At 39.0% G+C, this 8,587-nt stretch overlaps 1 long non-coding RNA gene across 1 annotated transcript in view; it reads left to right on the top strand.

The window, feature by feature from the left end:
- The window catches only part of LOC106942059 (uncharacterized), a 12,320-nt gene extending 6,145 nt beyond the window's left edge, over positions 1-6,175 (top strand). Inside the window, exons 2-4 of the long non-coding RNA XR_001423534.1 lie at positions 3,855-3,860; positions 5,981-6,051; positions 6,162-6,175. This is a non-coding gene — a long non-coding RNA (uncharacterized LOC106942059). The remainder of the gene's footprint in view (positions 1-3,854; positions 3,861-5,980; positions 6,052-6,161) is intronic.
- Positions 6,176-8,587: the final 2,412 nt, after the last annotated feature.

Below are 8,587 nucleotides of genomic sequence, written 5' to 3'. Positions count from 1 at the left end.
TCCTTTGATCTCAAGTTGAAAAGGGTAAAGTTGTGGACCTGCAGTTTTGTTTTGTAATACAGGCTGCTGGCTTGGGTTTTTGGACACAGTAGCACAGCTTGCAAGTCCATTGTCCAAACGGACTTCTCTTTATCAGCAGAATCCTTGTCCCTAGATTTCTCTTGCCTCGCTTCATCCTTCTTGGTGACATGTGCGTCGTATGCAGCCTTACTGATATATTTACAAGTTTGAATGAAACACAAACATCACACTGATCTTTTCTTGGAATAAATACGGAGTAGTTCTCCTCATGGAACACAGCTGTGAAAAATTGGATTCCAACAGCTCTCACTCCAGCAGTTGCAGCTGCCTGTCCATATTCACGATGTAGTTGGGAGATGGTTGTGCCTTGGTAAAGGAACTTCTTGTCTTTGTAGGTAGCTGTGCTTCTGCATTAGTGTGAGTCCTCAGTAGTGTGAGGACCCATAGTCTTTGCACTTATTTCTTTACCACTTTTGCTCTTGTATGACATTCCTTTTAGACGTTTCTTCTTGGATTCATTTTGCTTCCATGTTCTTGGACTGAGGTGTTTATTTCTTTTCTTTTTGCCTGCATCTTTTAATTCAACATCCTCATCCTGCTGTTCTAAAGTTGTTGCCACCATAGTTAGGCTGTTTTCATCTTCAGGAGAAGAGGACTCATCACAGGTTGGGGTATAGTCCGGATCTTGAATGACATCATCACCATCATCGCCATCATCATTTGATATAGCCTCTTCTTGGTGCGGATGTGTCTGCTTGGCATCTTTAACTTTATCCATGGGAGTAGATGGTGCATCATTATCAACATACTGCATCATCTCTTTATTGATGGTCTCATTGTCATTCTCAGTAGATTAGGACAGACTGGTGTCATCAATATCAAGTGCACCTCCTACCAAAATGGGAAAAAAAAATATTCAAACCTTTCAAAAATGTGTGATTATTCTGACAAACATGAATTGCCTTTGAGGTCAATTGTATTAAGATACATGGTGGATTCCCAAAATGGTTTGCAAGATGCCTCAAGATACACCAACACAGGCACACTATAACATCAGTAAAATCATTTACGATTACTTATGTTCAACTGAAATTTTCATTAGTTAAAATCAATAAAGAGGGTCCTTTGTGAATTTTTTCTAGACTGTAGATTACATTACATTATTGACAACTTTCTTAGTTAGATGACTCTGGAGGGTCAAGGTCAATGCTGTAGGCAATCCCAGCTGGCTTCAGGCAAAGGCAGGGCACACCCTGGACAGGCCGCCAGTCTATCACAGAGCATTTTTAGCTAGCTTCCTAAACTAAAATTTTCACAAAAGATCTTATGCAATTTTGATAGCCTAGTGTATATTATAGTAAACATCTTCACTTACCAATATGGGAAGAGTCCTGAATCTTGGAAATAGCATCAGCAGCTGTGTAGAATTTTCTTCTCCTTGAATCCGCCATCTTGAAAAACTTCTAAAATTGCCTAAGTCAATTTGTCTGGTGACTTAAGCAAAATAAAACTGCCTAAGTCACACTCTTGACATAGGCAATTATACAAAATGGGTAGAATGGCATGATCTGTTTAATTGAGGATGTAGGCAATTTTACCAGAGGTGGCCACCATCATGAAGAGATGATTTAGGCAAAAAAATCATTTTTGAAAAAAAATGACTTAGGCAATTATTTTAAGAAGGTGACGAAATGTTATATTTTTTCACTTTTTGAGTATTTCTGGGTTGTTTTACGCTCCTTCACCTATAGGTGGAGCTGGCGGAGTTAGTCATAGGCCTGCTGCATTTCAGCTCTGGTTTATCCATTTTATCTTTACTTAAACAGGTATTGTGGATATAATCAGGGGTGAAAGTAGGCGGGTACGGTCGGGTACTGCGGACCCCTAAAAGATTTAGCGGGGGTACCATACCTGCAAGAGAGGGGGGCGGCTGTCTGCTGTAAAGAATCAGTGGGTTCATTGTGCAGCCTGAGTTCAGCCACTACAGGCCCCAATATAGTCGGGCGTACTTCCGCCCGACTATATTGGATTCCGCGGGGATTCGAAGCGGACATGTCCGCGCAAGGATAGATTTTTATGGCCGTTTACTCGGTGTTGCACAGTAAACTGCCTGGTGGAAACAGCTTTCAAATCGAAAACTGTTTCCACCCAGGGTTATATGAGTTCATATTGTTTCAATGTTGAGATCAACATAATAAAAGTCAACATAAAGTTGTCATGGGGACGTGATAGACACGCAAGCGAAAATACTTAACAGCAACAGGCTTTATATATTCAAGCAAATATTGACATGGGGAATTATGCAGAATTATGAGAACAAAAACAAGACATCATCCCAGACTTCTTTATCAGCAGCGGAGCAGAGAGGTGGTCCGATAAGTTCAGTCTGACTTTTTTTTTTCACCAAACAATGGCAAGGAATNCTAAGTCATTTTTTTTCAAAAATGATTTTTTTGCCTAAATCATCTCTTCATGATGGTGGCCACCTCTGGTAAAATTGCCTACATCCTCAATTAAACAGATCATGCCATTCTACCCATTTTGTATAATTGCCTATGTCAAGAGTGTGACTTAGGCAGTTTTATTTTGCTTAAGTCACCAGACAAATTGACTTAGGCAATTTTAGAAGTTTTTCAAGATGGCGGATTCAAGGAGAAGACAATTCTACACAGCTGCTGATGCTATTTCCAAGATTCAGGACTCTTCCCATATTGGTAAGTGAAGATGTTTACTATAATATACACTAAGCTATCAAAATTGCATAAGATCTTTTGTGAAAATTTTAGTTTAGGAAGCTAGCTAAAAATGCTCTGTGATAGACTGGCGACCTGTCCAGGGTGTGCCCTGCCTTTGCCTGTAGCCAGCTGGGATTGCCTCCAGCATTAACCATGACCCTCCAGAGTCATCCAACTAAGAAAGTTGTCAATAATGTAATGTAATCTACAGTCTAGAAAAAATTCACAAAGGACCCTCTTTATTGATTTTAACTAATGAAAATTTCAGTTGAACATACGTAATCGTAAATGATTTTACTGATGTTATAGTGTGCCTGTGTTGGTGTATCTTGAGGCAACTTGCAAACCATTTTGGGAATCCACGATCCACTTGGGTTTGTTGTGGGCTACATATGAGTGGGCATAGGTTTTATCTGGGCAAACTGCATGGGAGCCACATGGTTAGCGTAAGTAAAATGGGACCCATATTGTTGGGCCCTATTCAGCAGTAATGTGGGCTAACTGGGAATGGGACAGAAATAGGCAATGCTCTATGGTACCCGAAAGGGCCCATAGAGCATGGCTCCCATGGGTCTCAGCCAAGCCAGCATGCATGCATGGATGGGTTTTATCTGGGCTAACTGCATGAGGCCCATATGGTTAGCCTAAAATGGGACCCATATTGTTGGGCCCTATTCAGCAGTAATGTGGGCTAACTGGGAATGGGACAGAAATAGGCAATGCTCTATGGTACCCGAAAGGGCCCATAGAGCATGGCTCCCATGGGTCTCAGCCAAGCCAGCATGCATGCATGGATGGGTTTTATCTGGGCTAACTGCATGAGGCCCATATGGTTAGCCTAAAATGGGACCCATATTGTTGGCCCATTTGGGCTAAATGTATGGGCCCTATTCAGCATTAATGTGGGGTAACTGGGAATAGGACAGAAATGGGAACACTATATTGGGCCTAAAAGCTTTTTTGTAAATAAAATAAAGGCATGGTAGTCCATATTTTTAAATCATGTTTGTTTTTATCATGTAAGTGACACTTTAAAGCATTTTGTTCTGTCAGAGTTTGTTTCAATCTGAAACTGTTGTGTGTTGGTCTACAGAGTAGTGTTCAGTACAAGAGTGAAGTTGCCCCCCCATCTTCAAATTAGATGAAATTAGTGTCAAATGTTTGTGCTACGTTTGTGCTGGTTTGTGCAGCAAAAACTTTCGTTTGTGCCGCTATCATTTTAAAGTTATAAAGAAATATTTCTAGAGGTCATCAAAGGTCAACCAGCACCCCCCACCTTCTTCACTCCTCTTCCCTATGTAATGCTAATGGCAGGCCCCAACTATAAAATTCCTGAAGAAATTTAACCAGGACCTGCCAAACTGTGCCCGTCGGTTTGGATCCAGCATTCTTAATGCTAAAAATGAGCATTAATACTAAAGAAAGCTGCAATGTAGTCAATAACCTGTGGAGATTCAGAAACATTTTGACTAAGTTGTACTTGTACCATTCAGTATGTTAAAATTAATGCATAAGCTAAAATTAGCCAAAATGCTAATAATAGCATGAATGCTATCAGTAGCATGAGGGGTATCACTAGCATGCTGTGTGTCATTGACTTACTCCAGTCAGTATACTAAACATGGTTAATAAGTAAGAAAACCATTCTGATGCTAAACATTAGCATCAATGCTAAGCTGAGCTAAATTGTAGTCAATAACCTGTGGAGAGTCAGAAGCATGTTGACTAAGCTGTACTTGTACCATTTAGTATGTTAAAATTAATGCAAAAGCTAAAATTAGCCAAAATGCTAATGTTAGCATGAATGCTATCATGCATGTGGGGCATCTCTGTCATTGACTTACTTCATTCAGTATACTAAACATGGCTAATATGTAAGAAAATTAGCTAAAAGCTAATTTTAGGTTAAATGCTAATGCTAATGCACCAGCTTGCACCAGCCAGTGCCATACCCTGAGAGAAAATACTAATAAAGGCTAATATTATTGTACCGCCTATGGCGGTGCACTTACCTAAGAGGATTATTGTGGCTTTTATTTTGAAATTTTCAGTAAGCTTCATTTGAAATGGCAACATTAATCCCATGTGTAACAGTGGTTTGGTTAAACCAGTTATCTAATGCCCAAAAGAGCTGATGGAAAAAGTTCTCAAGGCTTTTATTTTTGAAAATTTCAATAAGCTTAATTTGAAATGGCCACAATAATTGGGTTAAATCAGTTATAGAATGCTGAAAACACAAGTAGTTCTGAATACCAAAGGTCAACCTAGTAACTGACAGTTCCGCCGCCATGCTGCTCAGGGCTCTGTGTTAAGCAGGAAATAGATAGAACTACAGAGATGGTGTGTTTGAAGTCCTAAGCAGCTCCTCTGCCCTGCTTTGGGTTCTGTTGCTACGGTATTTACGGTATTGCCAAGTGCAGCTGTGAGTGACAGACAGTTCTGCCATGTTGTAGTTCTGACATTCTGCTCAACCCTCTGTGAATAACTGAGTGTTCAGCCACAGTTAGAACTACAATGATGGTGTGTTTGTAGTCCTAAGCAGCTCCTCTGCCCTGCTCTGTGTTCTGTTGCTACAGTAATAGAGCTTTGGAACATGACGTCACTGCTGTAGACGGAGGGACACCAGCGCCATCTTTGGGGTCCTCTCTGTTAAACATAACCAACAAAAACAACAGTCTCGCAGATTTTTTTAATCCAAGTTACTTAAAATAATTTAGCTATGGCACGAACTTGCTGCGTTATTGAATGTAATTTCCGATCACACAACTGAAATGGTAAAAAGATGGAAAACGGACTTTCTTTTCACTATTTTCCTGCTTGGAAACAACGCGAGGAGGCTAAGCTATCGGAGCTAACGAAAAGAAGACGAATGTCCTGGTATCAGTGGTGAGACATTCTGATATCTTCTCCAACATCCCCAGATACCTACAGGTTTCCTCCAGACATTTCCATTCTGGTGAGTATCTAAATTCGCTTTGTTGGTTTTATGTCATATTTTTTGCTATGATTTTGTCCGGGTGTACTCATGTTCAGTTTCTGTTGAATTCATTTAAGTGGGTCAACCTTGTTTCAGTCAGGCCTATATTGTTTATATAGCATAGTCTGAGTTTTGTCAGTGGACATCGAGATTCTTAGATTATTGTGAAGTAAACTATTTGAGTTGTTTTGTGTTATCAGATTTACAGCATTAATACTGATGTGTGTTCTGATATGTGCTCTTAAAGGAAAACCGACGTATGAAATGGATGAGATCAATCCTGACTGGGTTCCAGCACTGAATATGGGTCACTGCGAGGTAAACGCCACAACATCGGACCGACATGCGCGTCAATTAAAGAGGGGATACAGCAAGACCGTGGTGAATCAACAAGTTACAGAGACTGTTTTTATTATTTACCCCAGAAGAGGTAAATAATGAAAACAGTAGAGGAGGCAACAGAAGAGGAGCAAGTTGGAGAGGCTGAGGAAGAAACCCCAGAAGAGGAGCTCAGCAAGGCTGCAGACTCTGAACAGGAACATGAATCATTTGTGTTGAAATACAGTTGGAAGAGGCTGTTTTCTCTCATTTAATAATTTAATGCATTAAACATTCATGAATCGTTTGATTCAAGCACTTCAAGTTGCCTGTAAACAGGTGAAGAAATGAATCACATTTAAAGTAAAAATTGGATATTTCAATATTTCAGGTAATAAACATGCACGTAATGAAAGATTATATTTTTAAATAAATATTTTATTTGATTAAAGTAAACAATTATATAATCAGACATCTGTCGGGACACTGGGTTTTTGGGTTTGTTTTGCTTTTCATTTTATTAAGCTTCATGTTTTAATTCACTTTAGTTTAGCCCTTCATGGACCTTTTGATATTATTAGAGGTATTTAGTGTAGTTAGAATTATATTATTGCTTTTCCTTGTTTGTTTGAGTCCATGTCAAGCCTTCTTTAATGACTATAGTTTAATTCTATTTTATCCCTCTAGTTATTTCTTATTTCAGCCTCCTGGTGAAGTTTTTAGTAATGTTTATTTCTTAATTTGATTACCATAGGTTCAGTTATTCTTCCATGTCTGAGTCTGTCTGTATCTTTCTTTAGTAATTCAAGTTGGGTTATTTCTTTGTTTAGATCTTCTAGTTTCTCTTGCTTTGTGTTCCTTAGTTCTTATTGTTGTTAGATCAGCCTTGTTTCTATTTAGGTTCGGTTAGAGTTTCCCTCATATCTTTCTCTCTTAGTTCATCAGGTTTTCTTTACTCTTAGTGTCTTTTGTATTAGAAGTATTTTTCAGTTCCCTGTTTCCTCCCGTTTGTGTTCCCAGCAGATCTCCTTAGTTTCCCTGTGCTATCTTGTCCCCAGCCCTCAGCCAGCTCCTGTGCCAAATTACTCACACCTGCCATCACTCTTCTCATTTAGGCCATTGTCCCACTACTTAAGCCCCTCTTTTTCAGTCACAACTCGCCAGTCCAATTTGTTACCCTGCTCACCACGATGCCAGTTGTTACCGTTGTTGTCCCTAGTGTCTCCTGTTTCATTGTGTTTTGGATTTCCTTGTTTTCCCTGGATTTTGGATTTAATTTGTTTATTTTGTTAATTAAAATAACATCCACATAAAGTAAGTTTACCGCCTGCTGCTTTGTGTCCACCGCCACACCACATTATGACACAAACCAGATGAAAGAGCCCATCTTTAAACATTTAATGTGTAATTAAACAAAAAAGGTGACACATTTTATCAAATAGATCACACTTTAAGTAAATATTTGTTGTATTTAACATATTCCAGGTAAGTGAACATGTAATGAAATGCAACTTTTAGATTCACCTCTGCTCCAAAACGTCTGAATTCCCTCACCAGCATTCATTCCTCTCTGCAATAGGCTGGAAACGAGGAGTTCATTTGATCCAGGTGTGTTTGAGCAGAGACGCATCTAAAAGTTACAGGATGGTAGCCCTCAAGGACTGGAGTTGATGACCTCTGCCCTAGTTCATACAGTACAAAGCTTAACCTCATGGACTCTGTTCTTCTGTGGACAACAGACTGTTGTTTTGACAGTCAAAAAGGAGTCAAATATGTTTAAAGATCTGTCCCTCTTAAATAAAATGTTATATCAAACCCATGTTGTCATTTTTAACCTTATGCACACAGTTTACCAATGATCTGCCAATAATATAGTGTGTTTAACACCAGTGAAGAAACTTTTAGTGGCATGTTATGATGTAGACTTTTCAGACGTAAAATGTACATAAATCCTTAGCTTTCATTCAATATAAAAACAACACAAATCTGCATGCAGATCCACGTTCAGCTGATGGTTGAATGAACGTTGATTCCTAACTGATTCAATGTAGAATCAACACAAATCTGCATGCAGATCCACGTTCAGATGATGGTTGAATCACCATTGATTCCTAACTTATTCAATATAAAAACAACCCAAATCTGCATGTACACCCACAGTCAAATGAGTGTTGAATCAACGTTGATTCAATGTAGAATCAACACAGATATGCATGCAGATCCACGTTCAGATGATGGTTGAATCACCATTGATTCAATGTAGAATCAACACAAATATGCATGCAGATCCACGTTCAGATGAAGGTTGAATCAACATTGATTCCTAACCTATTAAATGTAGAATCAACATAAATCTGCATGCAGATCCACGTGCAGATGATGGTTGAATCAACGTTGATTCAATGTAGAATAAACACAAATATGCGTGCAGAACGAAGTTCAGATGATGGTTAAATCAACGTTGATTCCTAACTGATTCAATGTAAAATCAACACAAATATGCATGCAGATCCACGTTCAGATGAAGGTTGAATCA

Source organism: Poecilia latipinna, unplaced genomic scaffold (genome assembly GCF_001443285.1).
Source record: "Poecilia latipinna isolate Pla-1442-1.1 unplaced genomic scaffold, P_latipinna-1.0 Scaffold4014, whole genome shotgun sequence".
In the NCBI taxonomy this organism is placed as follows: domain Eukaryota; kingdom Metazoa; phylum Chordata; class Actinopteri; order Cyprinodontiformes; family Poeciliidae; genus Poecilia; species Poecilia latipinna.
This window is presented reverse-complemented; position numbering and strand designations above follow the sequence as displayed.